Raw genomic sequence first — 24,957 nt, forward strand, 5'->3', positions numbered from 1 at the left:
AGATAATTGCACTTATCCTCAAAACACTTATTCAGATTAAGTGTTTATATACTTACTATTTCTTTCAAATATTTTTTCTAAAATATTATTTAAAACTCATTAGTTTTTTTTAGAAAAAGAATATAACTTAACAAATTAAGAGTTTTATAAAATTTCTGAAACAAACTCAAATTAGTGATGACAATATCTTGTAAAAAATTCAAAATTATTGGAAAAAATTGCACAATTTTTTTTGTTTTAAATTCACATTGTCCAGTCCCCTTAATCAATTTTTTTAGGAGTGTTATTCACTTATGAATTTGATTGCTGCCTCCCACAATAGGTGAGAAAACTTCTCACATCAATTCACTGCAAAAGGGTAGAAAGTGAGAAACTGGGAATATACAGATCATTAACGGCATCGTTCATCAGGACGGAAAATATTTTAAAAGTCCCAGAAACTAAATATTATGAGTCTTTTTATGCGTTTTTATTTTTCATTATTAAAAGGAGAAAAAAATATCTCCTGACACGCTTTATATTGGTGCACCTTATTAGTAAAAAAAAAGTTTCAGATTCATCTTTTTTAAAGATTAATAGTTTTCAAAACAAATATATTCCGAATATCTTGATTAATGGAAAAGAGTTTTAGACCGGTAATATTTATATCTCTGGTGCAAAACAAATTTGCAGTTGTTTTTTAAAAGGTAAAATTTCTTAATGAAGAAAACTGCCATTTTTTAATTCAAATTTTCTTAAACTCCTTATTATTTTTTATTTTATTTATTTATTCAAACAATCCGTTCTCAGAAAGGTTGTCTTAAAACACAAGATCGTCAAGTAAACAAAGCAACGATAACTTATCAACAGATTTTAGTTACCGTTTCTATATTTTAAAAATAAAAATAGCAATAAAACAAAATTAAAAAATAAATTAAAATTGTTCTTCTTTTCTCAAAAGGAGAAAACTTTACTATAATTTTTTATTCTACTCTTATTGCTAAAAATAAGCATACAAGTTGAAAGCTTCGAATGGTTGCTCATCTATTTTTGTAAAGTAGATATTTTCTGATTTATAGTGATTTGAAGCAATAATATAATTGATATTTACGTTTGTCAAATTATTACTGTTTTTATGAAAGTGGCCTTAAAAATATTTAAAAAATCAAATGATAACGGCAAATAAAATTTTATTGTGCACAAGTAGGATTCTTATTATTTAATTAATTATAATTAAAATATTATTTTGATATAATATTGTAAAATATTTTGATATTCATCTTCAAAGTCATAAAAAAATCATATTGAACATTATTATCAATTTGAAAGAATTTCAAAATCATTGATTTAAATGACATCATGTAAAATAACTAGAATGATTAAAATGTACTATTTAGTTACCCGCTTAAATGGAACATTATTTACAAATTTTTACTAATTTTATCGTAGAGGCCCATCCTCATTAATGATGAATCCCATGATTAGTAGGAAAATAATGCAGCTAAAAATTCGCAATTGATCCGGCTAATTGAACTAATTAATTCTAATAATAGGTTATTAATTGAACTATGAAAACTTAATCTAATGTTTGTAGCGTGACGTTCCTTTAAATACATTTTACTAAAAAGAGTTAAATATTTCATAAGTATAAATTGCAGTTGTATTTGGTGTGATAACTTTAAATAGCATTTTTTTAAAGTTAAGATAAAGTCTTATAATTTTTTTAAAAAGAGTTTAAGGGTTAAAAAATCAAAAGGTTTTGATAAACAGTATTGGTTTTGAAAAAAATAATTAATACATGTTATAAACAGCTCTTCTACATTTATTGAAAATTATTTTGAGATCCTTTAACAGTATTAAATACTACTTGCTTAACAAAATCAGTTACCACTATCCGTTGAATGGGGAGGATTTCGGCAAGTACACTAAAATCATCGCAAATATTTCTGCACAATGGCCCACTAGAAACTAATAAATAACTAGCAGATTAGACCCAGAAAAAGAGGAGAATTGAACTTATGATGTCTCCTATTCTTTTGTTTTTATAACTTCAAGTTGCTTGATTTTTGGCTTACCTTAGTTTGAAATGAAGCAATTAATAAATGGCCCTGCAAGTAATTTAGCTTGGATAAACCTTCAGTATTTGACAGCTACGTAAGATACATTTTAATTTCATTCCTCGGTTCATGATTACATTGTAAATAAAACTAGATGTTAAGTCTCGAAACAAGCTTGACTGAAGTTTTTAGTAAACTTCTGTTTCAAATTATTCAAAATAAATTTGCAAATGAACGATTTGCAAATCGGCAACTACAGGAGGAAAAAATGTCTCAAAAGCTATATATATATATATATATATATATATATATATATATATATATATATATATATATATATATATATATATATATATATATAATCTCTCTCAGAAACCGTGCAGCTTGGTCACGGGCACTGCAGATTTTTTTTTACTTCTAGGGAGAAATAGAAAAGTTGTCTTTGAAAAGATAGAAAGTTTCAACATTTAACTGTTGTTACCAAAGCTATCCATTTTCAACCAGGCTATTTTTTTAAAACGTTTTTAAACTAATTTTCAATCAAAAATATATAGCTGAATTGCCAGAAAAGCAAAAATAAATTGTTCGTTATGTACTAAATTAAAACTAAAGAAAAATATTTCAGATAATTTTGCATGTCTTGCAATTGTAGAAAACTTCAATTTTTATATGTTAGAAATGAAGAAAAAAAAAGAAAATTTTGGAAAAAGGGTAACTATTAAGTACTATGAGGGGGAGGGAGGATTACTACCTCTGTAGATGCAAAATTTTTTGATTCATCTAAAATTCGGATCTAATTTGCAGATATATAAACTAACTAAAACTTATTTTTTTATTTAGCTAAAAACTTTAAAACTAAAGAAAATTGAGAATAAATATAATAAATTCCTTTCATTATTTTCCAAAAATTTTGGATAGTCAAATTTGGTTTTTTCTCTGAGTTTTGTCTAATTTGGGTTGATCGCGTAAACTTCACCCATAACAATTGTCAAATAACTTTAAATGTACTAATTTTGTTAGTTCATACTTATATATTTTTTTATTTTTGATAAGGTCAAAAATAAAGTGTTCAATTTCCTATTAGATTACTAATGAAATATTTTAATAAATACAAAAATATGAAATCTTTTCTCATAGTTTTAGATAATGTTCGATTTTGAAATTCTTGGACAATTTTAGACATTCTTTATAGAAAATATCTCTGAAAGGTTGTTTATGAAAATAGATATAGTATTTTTATTAATTGTTCAGTCCATGGTTTGCATCCGTTAACACTCGTTCTCATTGTTGAGTGTGTTAATCTGAATATCGTAAACACCATTTTAATTTTTCTTCAGTTCAAACGAGTCAACTGTATGGAAATCAATATTGGATTTTTTCAACAATTATTGTTATTAAACATGACATTTTTGCTAGGATTGGTATTGGATATTTGCCTTCTCTTGCAAGATGATACAAAAAAGCATCGATAACGCAGCGTGAATGTTAAGATTGCTTACGTTACCTAAGAGAAAGAATTTCAAAGCTTCATATTATTCCAGATTTAATGTTCGATATGTAATCAATTGTTGCTTAAACCTATAATGTTGTTATTAAAAATTTTAAACTATTTCTTATGATGTTTTAGAATATAATGAAATTTCTAGATTGAAAAGAAAATATTGTTAGTAGGGAGCTAGATCTAGAAGAGTTAACCTTTTCTCACCAAATTGTTTCTTAACAAGCCAGTAAAATACAGCGAAACCGGGAAATTCCATAAATTTGAGGGGAAAATATTTTCGCCTTCAATATTCATAATCGCTTGGATAAAATTTCCTCGCTTATTTATCCCCTTCTCTATCATACTTATATGGTAGTTTCTGACTACTAAATATGTATCATACAAGGATAGGTTGTTTCTGACAATGAATTTATTTGAACCTGTTGACTGAGCTCAAATGGTGTGCACTATACATGCTTAATGCTTGCTTGGGGCGCTGGTCTGGACCCCTGAGCTCGTGTGATAATCAAATTAGTACAAGAAAATATTTTCTAGATTTGAGATGCAGTACTGAAATTGCGTCCAATTAGTATTTACAAATAATATCAGGTTAATTTTCACCAAAGAAGGAGGCTTCAAGATTGCTTAAAAATTGATTGAAAGGAATAACTAGACGTAATTTATTTATGTTTAATTTTAATACACAAGGTTAATATATTCTTAACACTTGTTTTAAATTAATGAAATGTAACACTATTAAATAAGCAAGACTGGGTGTATGCCAACGATCCATTTTCAAAAGAAAATTCCCTCTTTCATTTTCTTATCAGTGAAAAGGTTAGGAATAGCAATGAAAAGAGTGATTAGCATAAAAACAGTGGGTCAATGACAAAAAGAGAGAGAAAGAAAGAAAAATGTAACAACGGTGGACAATGAAAGTGACAGAATTCGAGATGGTGTGAGGGAGAATCAAAATAAGAATGTTCGATTGCTTGTTTCGAATGCTAGAAAAAATAAGAAGGGTTTCTAACACGAATATTAAGAATGCGCCCCTGAAAAACTCCATTTTTTCCCCATCATGAATGAAGTTATGGAGTTTCTTGGTCAACTCAATGAACTCAAAAAAAAAATATCTAGACCTTAAATACAATACAAATTCCCTTTTTTTGTTTTCTTTATCGGGCAATTAAATTTAAAATTCATGGTTACTGTTTGCAAAAGGAAGTAAACAGAAGTAACTCAAAAAGTAAATCAAATTTTGTATATTTGCAAAAGTAGCCTGGGCGTATCAGATGTGATGCTCCCAGTTGCATATGCCCCGGGTAACGTGTGGAATATTCATCATTGCCTCAGTCAATGGTGTGTCGGGGAGGCAAATGTATGAACGTACTTCTCCATGAGTGCATCATTGATCATTGAAGAACCCTGAAATTTATAGGGTGTCACACTCTACCACAGTTTCCTCGATGGTGCTTTCATAAAGTAGTGCTTTCATATGTATGATCTGTGATATTCCATTGATGAGAGGCTGCGATAGATATTCAAAGAGTATACATTAGGCCGCACTCAAAATTTTTTTCCTTCCTTTTCCTACGAAAATACTAAATTTAACTTACTTCTTGAATTACTTTCATATTAATGTATAATATCAAAATGGGAGGGGGGGGGGGTATTTTTCAGATGTATATTTAAAATTTTTTCCCCGCATATTTACTTCCTTTTGCATATTTTTTTTTTCTTAAATCTCCCGATTTATTTTTTATGGTTATTTTTTTTTAAGCTTGCTACTCCAGTTTTAATAAATATTATTAATTTCGATTGTTTCTTTTTTAAATAATCATTTCTTTTTTCTCTTTAGCTTTATATCATAATTGCTTTTCACCTTTCTGTCCATAGATTTTATTTATTTCTAATAACTAGATTTTAATTACGCGTTGTATACCTATACCTTACTTTTTATTCATATTTTATGCATGTTATTTTACAGTTTATTATTTCTGCTTATTAATCCAGGGCTTGAAATTTTCTTGAAAATGCATAATCAATTAAATGTCCATTTTAAAATTTTATATTAAAAAATATTTTTTACTTATAATCTGATTGGAAATCTGATTGGAATCATCATATTTAGTCAGTATAATAGCGTTACAGTTAAAATTAGAGTTTCGTAATATATGTTTGATTACAAATGCGAATAATTGACAAATTCCACGAATTGCTTTTCCTGCATTTTGAACGACATGCAAAATCGACGTGGAATCTCACAAAGCAATTTTTATAGATTTAATGTTTTGTCTATAAATCCTCGTAACTTTGAACGGAACTCAGAAGGCAAAAAGCAACTACATAGAGCTATATAGTAACTATAATCAAAGAAGGAATATGTAAGAAATAATAAAGAAAAGTGTCCCGTTTGTATAATCCCGATGAGACTGTTATGATCTGTTTGTTTATTAGGGATATTTTTTAAAGCACACGCGAAACAGTAAACTCCAAAGCTGGAATCCGAACCTCAAAAGGTTAAGTTTTTTTTTATACTAGAAGGTGTGTTTGACTTAGCTAATTGTTCTTCAAACTAAATCAAAATTTCCCCCAGGGGGTTTGCTTAACCCTACAATGTGAATTTTTTTTTTTACTGTATTCTGAATTTTCACTTTTTTTAATACTCACATTTTGAATAGCTTTTGTTCATGTGTACTTATCTTGAAAAAAAAACATTCTCATTTAAGAGTGAAAATAAATTTTTTTAAATCAGAAAATAAATAAAATGTTCTGTTTTTTTTCTTAATTTATCAGTTTCAAAATTTTAATACTTCTAATTTCAGAAAGTCTTAAAATTTATTTGCAAATTTTTAAAGAAATTTTTGAAGTTTAAAAGTCAAATTTTTTACCTTTTAAATATTAAAAAAAAAACTATGAAAATTGAAGATCAAATCAATAAGAGGAAAAAGAAAATTGAAGATCAAAAGAGAAGAACGGCTTATGTCCATTTTTTTACAAAAATTTCGATTGGATCGTCATGTTGTCCATATGAGGGTTACTAATTTTTGACAAATCATTAACATGAGAAATCTTCACGAGAGTTTTTACTCAGTGAAGATGGGCCGTGTTTGGAAAAAATGGTTCATATCCATGCATAAACGAGAAGAACTAAGAAAAGTATCGTGAATAAGACAAGACTTAGTGAGGAAAAAGCGATTCTTGTCCAACCAGATTTTATAATTTACTTTTCTCAACATCAAAAATTAACATTTTGTTTTATTTTTTTCTAAATTTTAATCCTGAAAAATTCACTAACCTTGACATTCCAGCTTTCATGTACATAAACAGTCCCTTCCATGGATCTTCAGTTGTTACTTCATCGGCTTAAATTGTAGTGTTAAGCAAATACGGGCTCCACGCACCCGGGTGCCCCAGTGACGTCCATCTTCATTTACATCAGTAATTATTGGCGTAAATCATGCTTAATAAATTTCTATAATATTTACTTTTAACGACTAGAATTTTAATTTTGATTCTTTTTAAGGAAATAATTGATAAATATGTAAATGTCAAAACAAATTTTAAGGCTCAATTATTGTTTATATTATGTTTTTTTAAATAGTTCGAAAGTGTTTTTGGAATAAATTCCATCATGTCTGATGTCTCTGCAATAAATTCGGATTTCTCCCATAAAAATGAAGATGGACGGTTTCTTATCGTTACACAGTATTTTCGTATTAACTAATTTTTCAACTCTATTCTCGGTGACTTTTTAGATATTAGTTAAGATTTTATTCAATTACAAAAAATGGCCCCCAAAAACTTAAAATTATTACTCCATTAAACAAATATGACTTGTTCAAAAAAAATTTAATATCTGGCTTTTAATAATAATGGAAATAGAAATATTCATTTTGTATAAGTGGAAAGTTGAATTAATTAGAAATGTTTTTCCATTATTCATTTTTACTTAATGTATTTGATTTGTATTGTTTAAAATATATTATTAAACATATTATTAAAAACATATTCAATTTGCATTGTTGAAAAATTTTTTTTGAAAAAGGAAAGTTTAAACTGATTTGAAAGAAAAATCCAGTAATATTTGTTTTTTCATGGGTGTAATATTCTAGAGTTTTCTATTCACTCTTATTATGTAGTTAGATTTTTGATATTTTTAATGTATGGAAAAACAAATGCCCTCAGAAGGAAATATTTTCCAAAAAGTTTCATTAATTATATGTGTTACTTTAATGAATTTTTATGGATATTGATTTTTAAATCAAACCAACCTACCTGGAAAAAATCCATTCAAAAAAATTGTACCTCAATTTCTTTCTGCTATTATAGTCGTTTGATTAAAGAGTAAAAATAGAATGTTTTCCTAACTTAAATTCCAATGCATTTGTTTTTCCAAATTGAAAGTTTCTGCTCTAAATTTAAAGAAGTTTTGCAGCTATTTTAAATCACAACATATAAAACTATTTGTTCGCAAAATTGTATTTTGCTTTAAAACCGAGCACAAAAAATGTGTGTGGCTAAAAGTTATGATCCTTACATTTATTTTACAAATTATGCATATCTCACAGTATTAATCATCTTACTTTTTTTTTAAAAGAGAAGAAGTTGTCTTTCTATTTCTATTTCGAAACAGATGCAATAAAAACAGCTTTCTTAAGTGCAGAAACATTCTTTCAATAAATTTTTGTATATGTATTTATGTTCCATGCTTTGAAAAACTGCAAAGTTTTCTACAAATCCTCACTGTGTTGTTGAAATTTTTAAGGTAATCAAAATAAATCCTTAAATGGAATAAAATTTCTTTAAAAACTTAAATGCAAGTTTGTTTTCATAAGACCTGGATTATCTATTTTGATTAATTTCTATATTGAAATACTCTTCACAGTATTCATTGTTTTCCTATTTGAAACAATTTTCCTTATAAGTTTTTTAATACATGAGTATGGAAAGTTTTCATTTTGTGAATATTAATTATGATGGTTGAATAAGTATTCAATTATCACAGTTGATGGTTTCAGAATTGCTTGATTCAGATCATTATTTAAAAATACCTTTCTGAAAATAATGATTTGTTCAAGAGATTTGCTTTACATTACAATATGAAAAAGGAATGCTTGTGTAGACGGAAAAAAAATACTTGCAGTGGACTCGCTGTCATTCTAAATAGTTTGAGTTTTTTGGTAATAAAAATCATGGCTTTTATCTCCCACGAGATGGTTTTAAATTGAATATCTTAAAAAGGAAGCCAAAATGTCTTATCTGTTATTTTCGAATTTCGATTTTGCACACACAGAATATTATGCGCCTAAAATGTATCTTAGAAGAACATTAAATTTACTTTCTTTTATTTAATGTTTTAACTAAATTAACCATCAAAATCTTCTCAATTAAAAAATATTTAAAAGCTGCTGCTTCCTTTGATTAAAAAGTTATAACTAAGAAATTTATTCATTAAAAGCTGATTGTTACATTTGTGTATTTACATTGTTACAATGAATTATTAGGAAAAAACGATTCTATTTTATTTCATGTATTGCGCGCGTTTTACCAGTTTAAGACGTTTCAATAGGAAAATTTTAGTAATTGATTCAATCGAATATTTGTTTCTTTCCTGGATTTAAAAGAGTAAAACTATTATTTAATTTTGAATCTTTTTTGTAATTGTGACTTTTGCGCATTTACAATATCGTGTCATGTAAATACATAAATTTTTGTTTCATTATGTGTTTATGATTAGAGGATGATATTTTTGTCTAAATTGTTTTAAAACGTGAGTTTTAAATAAAAAGTTTCATAATCAACCACATGCAGCACAAACAAGCAAAAATTTTCGAAAAGAGTGAAACAAGTTTGTTAAATGTAGTAGTTTGTTTATATGAATGAATTCTTTTTGTTAGTAAATATTTAAATTTAAAAAAAAATCTTGGCGATATTTTCCAGTTCTAAACACAAGTTTTTAAGATGTCATTTTATAATTGAGAAACTTATAGTGTTCAACGAAACGCTACTTTTACACATTTTCAGCATTTACGAACTTAAATGCGTGTATGAAAGTTGTTGAGGAGGCTCATTAGCACCTATTTTCCAATTTTATTTTCATTTTAATTAGACTGGAATAAAACATCCTAAAATCTTTCTAAGATTTAAGAAATGTAAAAATTTTGGCTTCGGAAAATTAAAAAATAAATCTTTGATACAATTAAGAAGTAAACTAGCTCTATATTTTGAAACTTTCTATTTATTTCTTCTATTTAAAGAAGCGCCAACTATTGCAATTTATCCATAACTGAAGTTTCTTTTAGTCTAAATAACGATATTACAGCTTGGTATTATTTGCGATAATATTTTCCGAATAATCTGCTGAAAACAATTATCTTTTTTTTCTCCGTTTACAGCAAATATTCGAAAAAAGTATCAATTAAGTATTAAATATACATAATATCATTAATAGTAGGTATATACCTATATTGAATTAAGTAGTTAATTTGAAATTTACTTATGTTATACATATTATTTCATATGTTATATATGTTTAGGTTATATATATTATTGTATATTGCATATATTATTGTATATTACTGATATCTAGTTTAGAAAGTTGGCACTTCTTTATTTATTTTTAGTTTTAATTCCTTGATTTTAAAAACCTTAAATTTTTGTTCCAATTTATAAAAAAAAGTAATTTCGGATTTGTGGTTTTAATGATACTATTGCACTTGTTCTCTAAAGAGCTTTTAAAGTGCTCTTCTGAGACCAAAGTTATGCAAATTAAGAACTTATAATTGTGTAAATCTATTACAATTGAGTTATTATTATATGCCTTCAGTATTTATAATTTATATTAGTCCTCTCAAATATGTTTTGTAATATGTGTTTTCCGAAATAGAAAGCTTCTAGAAAAAGTGATTGTTAGCTTAACATTCAAATCAGGAGTTTAAAATTACCCATAGACAAATAAAATCGGATTAGACTGTTACCCCAATCGTAAAAACCACCCTTCCTCTTAAAACAAACTTACCCTGAAAAATTATCTTTCCCCCTTTATCACATTAAATTAATCAAACCAGGCTCCGGGAATAATTATTTTTTTAGAAAGATTCAATGGTTTTCAAGTTTAGCGAAAATATTTTTTTAGAAGACATATTTTTTTGGTTGGTTTCGTTTAAATAATTTTATGTGGGTTAAACAAATGGAAAAGCTAATCTGAAAAAAAAATAAGCAAATAAATAAATTAAAAAAAAAAAATTGACAGTTATTTTTCAATGTTCAACGATTTTATTAATTTTTTTTCTCTGCAACTAGTCAACTTATATATTTTTAAGTTGAGTTATAAATGTTAAACTTTATGAGTAACAAATTTACTTAATCGGTAAGTTTCGTCTATATTAAAATTGTAAGATTTTCTTTAAGAAAAATGAAGGAAAATAAAATTAAATAAAAGGAAGTAAATTTAAAATGAGTAAAATTAAAATTAGTAAAATTAAAAAGATTAAAATTAAATTGAGTAAAATTAAAATAAGTAAAATTAAATTGAGTAAAATTAAAATAAGTAAAATTAAATTGAGTAAAATTAAAATAAGTAAAATTAAAATTAAAACAAGGAAAAAGTAAAATTTACTCATGCGGAGCAAAATATAATGTAGGTAATTGAAAAGAATTTGTAACTGTGAAGAGTTTGGACAAAGTATAATTATTCTTTCAAATAAATATTTCATAAATTTAATTTCAATCTAATTGTTTTCAATCGAATTTTGAATTTAATAAAGAAATATTTTATTATGAAATCCCTATTTTTTTATAAAGTTTCGGTTTAAATAGCTAAATACAAAACCAAAATTTGATTATTGAACGTTTGTTTAAATTCCTTTTACATTTTTTATTAAATTTTTAATTTCAAAGACCCCAAACTAGTAAAGCAACTAAGTAAAGCAAGCTATAATATAAACTTGGAGAGTTTTGGTTATATCTTGAATTTTTATCTAAATTAAGACAAAATATTGAACAAAAAATTACAAGTTTTCAAAATAATTTCGTGCAAATTTTCATAATTTTTTCAATAAGGAGATTATTAAAAATGCAGCTTTTAAGTCTTAAAATTGTCTTTAAAGAAAATATTGATAAAATTATTTTGTATTCAACTTTATTGAAGTGAATATAAAAATAAATTTTAAAAATAACTTTAAAGCACTAATCTTTCTTTTTTAAAAAACGTGTTATTAAATACTCGTTGCATTATACAATCATAAATAAGTTTGTGAAAAATCAAAAAAAACTTCATTTTGATTTGTCTAGTGATTATCTCAGACAAAACATCTTGACACAGTAACTTTTGTTAAAAAATATTGATTTTTTTTCCATCTTACTTTCGCGTTGAGTTCTACTAGCAATAATTTACCTTGCTTTAGCATTAGAGAAAATATTAATCGCCTATGAAATTTTTTAATGGAAATTATCAGAAAACAGAGTGTCAAAAAAATTAAAAGAAACACGTATGAAAAGTTAAAAAAATTTTTTTGTAATATTTTTAAAGAAATCACGAATGAATTTTCTGCCCATTTTATTTGGCACTCCCTAGCGATTGCTTAGTCCGCCCCTACCCAAACTCAGTTAGGTTTGTTGAAGAAACTTCCTGGTCGCCAATTGGCAATCATAGATGAGCAGTCTACCTATATTATTAGTCTATGAAAGAACTCTTCTGTATGTGTAGCTAACTTTATTTATTCTGTTTTGTGCTTTACATAAAACAGACAGTAATATTTTAAGTAAATGTGGATAATGGAATGTTTTTAATGCCTTCTGAGTTCATGTTTCAAACAAATATGTATATAATGCAGTAAATATGTAAATAAGTTGATTGATCTAATGGTCAAAAAATTGATTATCAAACATCTTATCACATACGTCTAGCAAAAACGAATCAAAGAATTGCGATTTGTCTATAAAATTTGTATATATTATTTTACAAATTAGTGATATTAACGTGTTGTGTTATCAACCGCAAACGGTTGCGCTTAGTGAAAGAAAATACGCAAAAAGAATTTTATAATCGCCAAATTTAAGAGAAAATAATTGTTGTCGATTGACTATCAAATTTACTACATCGATAGTCATATGTCTACTTTTTACTCTTTAAAAATTGTTGTGCATTGTCTACTTTTTAAGTATTTCATTTATGATTTTAATATTAAATTTTTTTTACAGGAGAAACTAATGAATATTATAGATTTTTTTAGCTTATCGAAGTCGCTGTTTAGTGTTCTCTGATCTTATTCGTATGGATGATGATTCGTATGGATTCGTATGCATAGATGAAGAGAGCAGAAATATTCGAAAAATTATCCAAACTAGTCTTTTTGTATGTTAGGTAAGTTTAACAATTGTATAGTGATGAATTCATAAGAATTTAAGACCCATTTACATAAAAACTAAATTAAATAAAAGGATATTTTATTTACTATTGAGTGAAATCCACTAGAATTCAGAAAAATGTAGTATTTTTAAAATGGTACAATTAGTCAAAATGGAAAGAAAAACTGAACTAATGGGCGCATTTTTACGTAGTATATGACTCAATCTTAATGGCTCAAGGGTCAAATTTTTAATATGCTAATTAATTAGTGCAGATGATATTTCCAGTTACGAAATCTGATACAAAAACGCAATTTCTCTGAATAAACATTTTGTCCTCTACTGATTTGGATTCCGGACCCATAAAATATGGGGGTGGGGATAGTCAGAATCAGGAAAAAAATGTTTCAATAATTTGATCAGGAGAGCTGGCCGAAATTTGAACCCTGGAGCATTTATTTTAATTTTTGTGTATTTTGTCAGATCTCTAGAACTTTTTAAACAAAGTGAATAATTTTTGTACTCAATTATGCAATTCATTTATCCAATGACAATTCCATGCAACAAAGTATTTTAAATAATTATTTATCATCTTATTTACTAATGTTTGATAAAAGTTCGAATCGTCAGGTATACGAAGTTATACATAATTTTAAAGAAATAATTTTAAATTACCATGTAGAAAATTTCAACGAAATAGACAAATAGTTATAGAGAAATCTGGTTTTGAATATAAATTTTTTTATAAAAAAAAAAAAAAAACGCGCACTGATTCACGTTTTGTAAACGGGTCAGAATATTGACTCTTTATCATACAAATAAAACACGTAACTCAAACAATATCTACAGTCCAACTTTTCTTCAATCCTTTCGTTATTAAGTTCTTTCAACACAAGCATTATCGCTATTCACCGTGATAAATATTGCAAAGCTGAAAAAGATTGCATGTTTTAAATATTTGAAGTACTAAAACAGAATCGTCAACAGTTTAATTTTTAACAATGGCTAATGCATATCCCATAAGAAATATTCTTTTTTTAAACGTCTTTTCCCAACAAATGAATGAAATTTCTTGAATCATTTTTAGGAAGGGAGGTTAAAATTTCTCCTCGAAGCCGCTATCCAAATTTTAGAACCCTGATACGCAAACGATTCTGGATTTATAGGAGGAATACACGGACACAAACACTTCCTTTTATTATTAATGTAATGTTCAAACTTGTTCACATTAATTATTACAATTTGTACAATTAAAGAAAGAAAATCGTAATGTCATTTGTTTATTTTTAGAATCAAGTCAATAAATATAGCCAACCAATTAGTTAACAAACTTTTGAACTTTAACCGCATGAAGCAGTATATGATCTCATTACCTTGGGACAATGAGGAAAATACTTGATTCTGCTCTTTAACGGAGCAGTTCGGTTAATCTGCAAATTATCTAGATAGGGATTTTCGATTCTGACATCTTAGTTTTCATAATGTTAGGAAATTTAAGAAAGAGGACAAAAATATTCCATTAAAATACAATCATTCTATTACTTTTACGACATTGATGTAATGATTTTAATATAATGATCTTTAATTTTCCCTCAGGATATCAAGAAAAATTAGCAAGAAGGCTTGTAAAGACCCATCTAACAGTCATTAATCTGTAGGTACGGTAACTACAGGTAAGTTTTACTAGCTTAAAAAAATATTAGGCTCTATGTATTCAAAAAATAGTATGATACTCTTCGTAAGCTTACTGATAATTCTTAATTTTAAGGTAAGTTATTTATTTTTCCTGAATTTCTGCTTCTTATGATATTCAAAGTAATCGTAAGAAGGCAGAGTGACTGATCTAATATTGCCGTTTTTCTTCGGGAAAAAAAAGGCAACATTTTGTCCGGTTTTTTTCCTTCTTTTTTTCCCCGTTTGGTACATTTTCGTCCGAGGGATCCCGTCTCACATCGCCGCTTGTTAAGTCGAAAAATTCATCATTACTACGTTTGCGTTACATGCAACGAAATTTGGTCGTTCCGTCATCTTATTGCGTTTGCGCATTCATATTTTGGTTACTCTTTTTTCACAGTATTTTCCATTTCTTTTTAATTTTTCTTTGTGTTCTAAGACTTTTACCACTTTTTTTTCTCCACTTTTCTTAATCTTTTTTCCATTGTGCTTTTTCCACGTTTTATTTTTTTCATTGTTTCTTTTCCAATTTTTTTTTAGCTTATTTTATAATTTTTTTTTATTGATGCATTTTAAAATTGTTTATCATTGTTTCTTTTCCATTTTCTTCCCATATGTTTTTCCTGTATTTTTTTTCCATTCGTATATTTTTTTTTCGTAATTTTTTCTATTTTTTTTTTTATTGCTTTCTAATTGCTTCCAATTTCTTTTTCTATTCTTCCATTGTGTTTTCCCGATTCTTTGCAGCGTTTATTGTCTATTTCATATTTGTTATCCATTTGCTATTTTCCATTCCTATTTTCCATTATTTCAGTGTTTTTTTCCAGTGGGTTTTTTCCATTCTGTTTTGTTTCTATTTTTCCCTGGTGTTTTTCGGATTCTTTGCAGTGTTTATTTTCTATTTCCCATTTGTTATCCATTTTCTGTTTTCCATTCGTATTTTCCATTATTTCAGTGTTTTTTCTATTTTTTTCCAGTGGGTTTTTTCCATTGTGTTTTTCCGATTCTTTGCAGTGTTTATTTTCCATTTCCCATTTTTTTATTCATTTGCTTTTTTCCATTCGTATTTTCCATTATTTCAGTATTTTTTTCTATTTTTTTCCAGTGGGTTTTTTCCATTCTGTTATTTTTTCTATTTTTTCCATTGTGTTTTTCTGATTCTTTGCAGTGTTTATTTTCTATTTCCCATTTCGTATCCATTTGCTATTTTCCATTATTTCAGTGTTTTTTTTTTCTATTTTTCTCCAGTGGGTCTTTTCCATTCTGTTTTTTTTCTATTTTTTCCATTGTGTTTTTCCGATTCTTTGCAGTGTTTATTTCTTATTTCCCATTTGTTATCCTTTTGCTATTTTCCATTCGTATTTTCATTTATTTCAGTGTTTTTTTTTTCCTTTCTGTTTTGTTTCTATTTTTCCCTGGTGTTTTTCGGATTCTTTGCAGTGTTTATTTTCTATTTCCCATTTGCTATCCATTTGCTGTTTTCCATTCCAATTTTCCATTATTTCAGTGTTTTTTTCTATTTTTTCCCAGTGGGTTTTTTCCATTGTGTTTTTCCGATTCTTTGCAGTGTTTATTTTCCATTTCCCATTTTTTTAGTCATTTGCTTTTTTCCATTCGTATTTTCCATTATTTCAGTGTTTTTTTCTATTTTTTTGTTTTGGGTTTTTCCATTCTGTTTTTTTCTATTTTTTCCATTGTGTTTTTCCAATCCTTAGCAGTGTTTATTTTCTATTTCCCATTTGTTATCCATTTGCTATTTTCCTTTCGTATTTTCCATTATTTCAGTGTTTTTTTTTCTATTTTTTTCCAGTGAGTTTTTTCCATTCTGTTTTTTATTTCTATTTTTTCCATTGTGTTTTTCCGATTCTTTGCAGTAATTATTTTCTATTTCCCATTTCGTATCCATTTGCTATTTTCCATTATTTCAGTGTTTTTTTTTTCTATTTTTTTCCAGTGGGTTTTTTCTATTCTGCTTTTTTATTCTATTTTTTCCATTGTGTTTTTCCGATTCTTTGCAGTGTTTATTTTCTATTTCCCATTTTTTATTCATTTGCTTTTTTCCATTCGTATTTTCCATTATTTCAGTGTTTTTTCCATTTATTTCCTGTGGGTTTTTTCCATTCTGTTTTTTTTCTCTTTTTTTTCCATTCTGTTTTTTCAATTCTTAGCAGTATTTAGTTTCTATTTTCTATTATTAAACTTATTATATTTCAGCTTTTCAGGATTTGCTCAATTACCCCACATAAATGAATAAGTGTGACTTATTGGAATCAGCCAGATTAATTCCAGCATTGCCTGACTCCTTTTCGTGAAGCAGCATAAGGAATGGCAGCTTTTGAAAGATAAAGACTGTAAGTAGAAAGTTCCATCCTTATTTTTCTGTCTTAACTGTTTTATGCATAGTAATTTTTTAATTTTACGCACCAGTCATGGAACAGTTTTTTTTAATAACTTATTGGAGATTCTAACTCTCTTAAGATCTCCCAAAAGACGCCCTTCTTAAAAGCATCATCCTTAGTGCAAAAGGATTTTAACTTCCCTCCCCCCGTCTACTTTTTAAAGAAATTATTTTTAAAAATGATCACAATCAGAATTTTTGAACTCCATATAAATTCTATTAGTAATTTTTACCATTTTAAATGAATAGCTTCTCCAGTAAAAGATTTGGTTTCTATATTTTATTACTTTAATTTTATTTATTCATGCCAGTGAAAGATTTTAACTTATTACTTATTAATTTATTATTTAACCTAACAATGTTGGTAGGTTATAATAAACTATAACGAAATAATTTCCATTTGCCTATTTGCAGGTTAACTTCACTCAACTTCTGCTTCAAAAAGTTGCCCGTTTTAGAAAATCGTTATCTCGCTCCCGCATCCCAAAAATTTTCGTTAACTCAAACAAAAGTAATGACCAAAATAGGTTTTAGATAATTTTTAGCCCAATTTAGAAAGTCATTTGGCCAACAAAAACTTTCGATAAATCACCCAACAAAAAAGTCTGACTAAAACAAGTTTTTCAACCAGAAGTTGTAATTCTGCCTCTTGAAAATCATGAATTTATCGTAAATTTTCGTAAGCGCATTCGTCTGAAAGAGTTACGTTAGAGCAGTGGTTCCCAAACTTTTTTGACCCATGGACCCCTTTTTATAGTCAAAACTTGCCCACGGACCCCCAAGTGAAAAACTGCATATATGTACGGTATAAAAATTACAAATTAAAAAAAAAAGAAACTTTTTGTTGGAGAACTATTTATTGAAATTATATCTTTTGTTTAAAATAAAATAAAAAATTAATGACTTGGATGAACTTGATGAGATTTCAAGAGTGTATTTATATCCGGCTCAATGTTTGTGAGCACTGATTTCTAATCATTTATATATTATTTTTTTTGTGTTGGGGTTTATTACGGCACTGAAACTGAGAGAACAATATCCTCTTCCCAAGTTTTGTTTATACAGAAAAAGTTTTGCAACAAACGCAGTTTTACGATTTTACTTTTGATTAAAATTAATTGTTCATCTTATAGTTTCAAATTAGTTTCGTTAAGTTCGGCAAATGTACTGAAAATAGCCAGAAAACCTCGGTATCTTTCTACCATTGCCGGAGTACCGTCAGTAGCTACAGAAATGATATTAGTCAAGGGTATAGCTTTTAATTCAGTCAATAGCGTTTCACCTTTCGTATCGCTTTCCAAACATTTAGCAAATAACAATTCCTGGTAAATTTTTTATTCTTTTACAAATCTTACATGAGCTAAAAGTAAAAGTTTCGTTTCCAGGATAAGTGGACTCGTCAAGCTGAATAGAAAATTCAGATATTTTTAAGTACTCACATAAGGAATTTTCTAGACACTGAGATATTTTGTCAGTCCTTCTTTGTGCATTATTATTGCTCCCTGGAATTCTTTTTACAATATTGAAAGCTGGTTTGTGCAACCCGGTGAGTATTATCTCACTTACAGATAGTAAAATAAGTTCTTCAATAGTGTTAGACTTTCCGGATTTTGCAATCATGTAATATGTAGAAACATGCGAAATTATGAAAAACATGCAATCCATCGTCACCTCGCTCAGATGTTGTCCCAATAAATTGTTGCAGTGACGATGTTTACAGATATTTTTCTTTGACTGTTTGAAAAATAGTTAAATCCTTATCTTTTTTGTCACTATGGATTTTTATCAATTCTTCGTTAAGCTTGGAATGTTTCATTGAATCAGTTATAGTTTTATTACATAGAAGACACATAGGTAAAGTACTATTTCCTGGTGAAGAAATATAGATATACTTCAAATATTCCACACTGTATTTTCGGCGTTTTTGTTTCAACTCATTCATACTGTTATCTCTTACAAAGGGAACAAAAGATATAAGAAAATTTGTAAATTAACTGTTTAATTTGTAACAAACCACTGTTAACAATTATAAGCACCCACCATTATTTATTGTTTACTTAGGATATAAAAATCGCTACTATTTTATTTATCTTAATTTCCATAATAATAAAGACCAATCACAATGTTATTATTTTATATTAAACCTCACGCGGACCCCCTGACGTTGTTCAGGGACCCCTAAATCAGTTTTTTTTCACGGATCCCCTGACTGGTACCACGGACCCCTGGGGTTCCATATGGACCACTTTGGGTAACACTGCGTTAGAAAGTTATAAATCTAAGTTGAAAATTTTTGAAGATGTTCATCAATGATATTGTATTTTAAAAAAGTTCATTTTAAATTAGCTATAAGAAAGTACATTTTACGCGTACTCTACGCATACATTTGTGGTGCATGTCTATGGGTTTACTCAGCCAAAATTTTTTCCCCCGGACTGTTAAAAAAATTAATGGGAAACTTTATCTGATTTCTGAACAAATAATCACAAGTTTGAATTTGAGCTCGGAATGTTTGTATAATTTAGTAACTCGTTCGTCCAAAACAATATTTTCGTTAGCCCACCCACCAAAATAAGTTACGTCTTAAAAACGTTTTAGCCAATTTCTGACAAACAAAGTTTGAATTTTGCCTTGAACGTTAACTTATTGTAAGCCCATCTAAACCTAAATTTTACCCATTCTCCAAAACTTGAATTTTGCCTCGAAAACTAAGCCCTATATTTGGACGTTGTTTAGCTCTCATTTGTCCACCGAATATCTACTCTCACATCCCTCCTATAAAAAGTCTTACTCAAAGAGAATGTAACTACAATTTATTATGAAAACACAAATTTAAATTTTGCCATTAGCCTACTTGTAGTAACTTATTATCCTATCAAAACATATCATTAGCTTCCCCATTATTAAACTAATAAAGTATTAACCGAAAAAAGTTTTGCGATTTTTTTTTGCCTTATAACATGTTTAAATATTGCATCGGAATTCAAATTCATTATAGAAAATCGTTAACCAAACCTTTATCTCTCCAAAAATACTTTTGACAGGGCCCATCCTCTCACAGAAATTCCATCCTGCTTGTGGGGCAAAGGTCATATCAACGGATATAATCCATCAATGTGTCAAAGGGGGAAATGTATTGTTACCCAGGTTAAAATGTTTGATTGTTTTCCATTGATAGACCAACATAATTATGATGGCAACCATCCATAATTCCATCGTGAAACATATTTTTGATGGTAACCAACAAAAGTAACCATCATCCTAATGTATGAATTCGGACTGATTTATGATGGTCCAACATAAGAATAGCAACTTGTTTCGATTGTTTTTTATGCTAAACCATCACGAATTTCCATCATGGTATCTTAGATGTTGGAAAGATCATGAAAAATCATCATTCTAATGTAGAAATTTGGACTGATTTATGATGGTCCAACATAAAAAAACAAACTGATGGTATATTCCTGCGAACCAACAAGAATTCTAATTAAAGCATCATGTAAATGTTTAGTTGGAACCATCATGAACCATCAAAGGGGTTGCTAGCTGAAACTAGCAAAAATCATCAAAATGATTTGATGGGACCATCAAGAATTTTGACTTGGGGTATGAAGGACATGGGGATTTTTGAAGGACAGACTCACGAATGTTGACTAATGTTCATCTCTAAACATTTGGCGAATGAATCAGGTTTAAAATTAGAGTTCTAGCAACCCTACATAGCTATAGCAACCCTTAAAGATTATACCACCACGTGTAGTCAATATTAGTAACCTCGTGTAGTTAATATTGTAATAAAATAGAGTAGATAACTTTCCATAATTCGAAGTTCGACAAAAAATTATAGAACATATTAAACATCTCTAATACTTCTATTCGAACTTAAAAATTGAGTCCCGCAGTGAACTGATCATTAAGACTCGGTTCCCAACAGATCACCGAAGTCAAGCTTCACTTGCTGCGGTCAAGGTGCGGGTGGGTGATCACTTGGATTAGTCTGTGTAGGGACCGAAGGGTGTGCGTTATGGGTCCTCGTTAAACTGTTCCACCGTAAAGTGCTCGACTTCGAGTGCAGGTCGTCGGGCCACCGAAGCGGGGGTGCCATCCCCTCGACAGAGGATCAAAATTGTGATGGCATGTCTTCAGATCATCCTCAGGGATGTTTCCCAAACCGTCGCTAATTGCCCATTGTGCAAATTCTAGTTCGACGTAAATGAACTACAAAAACAACAATAAAAAAATAGAGACCGCTTGTATTTGTATCCATAAAAAATGGCTGCAATAATTTACACAATGAATGAACCACCATCAAAGTAATGGCATCCCTGGTCAAAATTCTTGATGGCTCCATCAAAACAATTTGATGGCTTATGTTGGTTTCAGTGCAATTCATGATGGTCCAACATCATTTGACGGTCACCATCATTCACCTTTTTCTAATATGTGTTCATGGTTTTCCATATGCCAACAAACTTCAATTTTTTCATGTCGGAAAATGCTACTTGAATGCTTTGATGGTTAACCATGAAGAGAAGTTTGATTCTCCATCTGTGATGATCCATGATATTTCCAATTATATATTTTTATGATGGTTTAGTGGGAATTATTGTTGGTTCTCAGGAATCAAAACAGTTTTTTTTAATTGTGACCCATCATAAATTAGTCAGAATTCTTACATTGGGATGATGGTTGTTCATAATAGTTTCAGCATTTGATTTCTAGGATACTGTGATGGAAATTCATGATGGTCCATAATTTCTATGATGATTTAACGAAAATTCTTGTTGGTTCAGGAGGAATATACTATCTAAACATTTTTCTTTTCATGTTGGGCCATCGTATATAAGCCCGACTTTTTACACTGGGGTGATTGTTACTTATGTAGGTTACTATAAAAAATATAATGGTTCATGATGGAATTATTAATGCGTATCATCAAGACTATGTTGATCCATCATTGGAGAGCTATTAAAAATTTTGACTTGGGGAAGGCTGAATTTAGTAGTTTCGCAGCTATCGTTTCTTATGATTTTAAAATGATTGGTTACTATAAAAAACCAAAAGAATAAATAAAGAAAAACAATTAAAAATAATGAAAAATATGACAGTCGAAGCTTACGTAGTCAGGGGGTACCAGCCCCGGAAGTCGTAATTGCAAAACCTTTTCGATCGACAAATGTCTCAGTTGCTCTCTTTGAACACAACTCCCTGGATTTTGCCAAAGTCCAGGTAGAGAAAATACAATAAAATTACAAAAACAAAATACAAAAGTATAAAATCTAAACTAATACATAAGAATGCAATGCACAAAAACTTACTTGAAAATAAATCCCAAAACCAAAGTACACAACTGACTACCGAGCATCAACTAATTTGAAATAAACGAAAAAACAACGCTCCCAAATTTAATGAGTAGAAGGAATTAAAAAGTCGCCCTCATTATTGAAAGAAATGCTTGACCGGAGCAACTCTGTCAAGACTTCATCATGCCCTATTAAAAGAAAAGGCGAAACTAATAGTTTTCAATCTTTTTTCTTTAATTTTAAATTAAATATTTCAGAAATTAAAAGTAAAACCAAATTTTACTATAATCAATAATTTTTTTTATAAAGGAAATCAAATGTTAATTTTCCAAATTTTTCAAAAAATTACTTGTTGCCTCTTGAAAGCTCCCAACATGATTGCTAATTTTATTAATTTTATAAGATTGAGAAAAAAGTAAATTTTTGAAAATTTTACTGCATAAATTAGTTTTAAAATTACTGAAAAAAAAACGAACTCTAAAGCCAACCTTTTATTATAAACACCAATTTTAATTTATTTATTAACAATATCGAATTTAAAATCTAAATATTCAACATTTAAGCAATTTTCAGTAGTCTGCTTCAAAACCAAATCCTTAAGATATATATTAAAAATGAAATCATAATTATCACAATTAAATAAAATTGAATCATTAATATACCTAAAAGTCTTAAAATCATTAAACTCAAAAAATTTGGCTTCAAAAAAAGTAAAAAAATATTAGCAAAAGCTCCAGAAAAAGAATTACTTTGCGAAGTCCCTATATTTTGTTTATAAAAATCAACACCGTAAAAGGAACATCTTCAAAAAGATTAAATTTACAAATTTCTAACCAATAAGATTTATCAATATTTTCATTAAATAAATATTTATCATAAATGCAACTACAAATATCAAATATTTATGCATGAGGTATACTGGTATAAATGTTTTCAAAATTAAAAGTATTAATGTAAGAAACCACGCTTTTGTTAATAAAATTCCAAACATCAACGTTACTAAACAATACTTTTCTCACCTTTAATTTTAAGCAAAATAGTTTTAAGAATATTAAACTTTTTACTGATACTAGAATTATAACAATTTTTACCACACGCATTAAATTTAAATTTTACTGGATTTTTATGAAATTTAGCAATAGGAAATAAATATGGAAAAGTAATTCTATCCAATTTAAATTTTAATTTTTTACTAAAAGCAATAATCCTTTTCTCAATAAATTTTTTATCTTCCCTTAAATTTGAAATAAGTATTATTAGCATTATATTCTCCAATAATTAATTTTTTAAAAAAATATTTACGCATGATACAAAAGTTATTAGATGCTTTATCAACAACTGTAATAATAAGCTTATTCTTAAGCATTTTTATCTCTTCAAACAAATCATAATTGATAACGGTACCACTAGGATAAAAACAAAATTTGGAATTAAATGAATAATATTTAACTTTTTCCACAATTTCTGTCTTCCATTCTATTCTGTAAAACACTCAACGGGCCAATGATATTTCCTAGAAATTTCGGCAATAAAAAAAATCGGATCTCTTTTAACCGATAAAATAAAGTCATCATTTTTCATTTTAAACCTTGTTCTGAATTTTGAACCTCTACTCAAAATACTAATCAAATCTTGATCTCCAACGATCTCTAAATTTCCGGTAATAACATAACCATAATCTTCATCAATGTATTGAGAAAATTCGTCTTTATTGCAAAAACAATCAGACGTTGAAATATAATTTAAATACCGAATTAAATTATAATTACATACCTTTTTTCTAAGAGTAGAGGAATATTTATAAGCAACTTTAAGTTGTTTTAAAGGATAAATATCAGAAAAACAATGAAAAACCTGTGATGTCCTAGCAATTTCAAATTTTTAATCATGAAAGTTAATAGTACAAAAAACCTTCTGAACAATTAAAACTTTTCCAAAAAGCATATCAATTTTATCAACACCAAGTTTTGATTTAACCAAATCCAAAACAATGTAGTTCAGTATCAAATTTTATTTTGTTCCCAAATTTAAAAAAGAAATTTTTAAGAATTTTATCTTTAAATCCAAAAATATATTTCCTAGTAATAAAAATATTAGTCAGGTTAACACAAAAGTTAAAAATTTTCAAAAATTCATCAAAATTAATAGATTTATTAACCTTTTTACCCTTACCTTTTTTATATCTATACTTTGAATAAAAAGATCTAGGAAAATTAAAACCTTTGAATTTATCATCAATACAAAAATCATCAATATTAATAGTACTTTCCCCACTTACTATTCAAACCTTAATTTACTATTCAAACCTTAAGGAAAAAGAGTTTTAATACTGCTAATATAAATATTTTCTAAATCAAGCCTATTATCTACATTTTCCATAAAATCCAAAATAAAAAGAGTAACAATATCAAAATTATGAAATTGAAAATGTAAAATTTTTAATCTGAAGTACCATTATTATTATTATAAAAATCTTTATAACAAATCAGTGAGAATTAATTTTCTTATGAAATTCTAAACTAGTCTGTGCAATATAACACAAATTGCAACAATTACATTGAATTAAATAAGTTATAGTAAAGCATTTACAAAAAAAAGACATTGGAAAGGCAATCAATTTGTGAATTTTCAGCAAAAGAACAAGATTTTCAACTTTTATTTTTGCATTTTTTTAAATTTTTTAATATTTTTTGATTTATTTAAATTCAAAATTTG

At 27.7% G+C, this 24,957-nt stretch overlaps 1 protein-coding gene across 4 annotated transcripts in view; it reads left to right on the plus strand.

The window, feature by feature from the left end:
- Window positions 1-2,426: 2,426 nt before the first annotated feature.
- Window positions 2,427-24,957, plus strand: part of LOC147816219 (uncharacterized) — a 48,830-nt gene continuing 26,299 nt past the window's right edge. For 2 of the 4 annotated variants that reach the window (XR_015431886.1, XM_087158394.1), the window contains exons 1-2: window positions 2,427-12,883; window positions 14,464-16,892. The gene's annotated coding sequence lies outside the window, so the exon portion shown is untranslated. The remainder of the gene's footprint in view (window positions 12,884-14,463; window positions 16,893-24,957) is intronic. The other 2 variants (XM_087158395.1, XM_087158393.1) reach the window with 2 other exon arrangements.

Source organism: Parasteatoda tepidariorum, chromosome 2, assembly GCF_982258835.1.
Source record: "Parasteatoda tepidariorum strain Cologne lab strain chromosome 2, Ptep-v5.0, whole genome shotgun sequence".
Classification (NCBI taxonomy): Eukaryota; Metazoa; Arthropoda; class Arachnida; order Araneae; family Theridiidae; genus Parasteatoda; species Parasteatoda tepidariorum.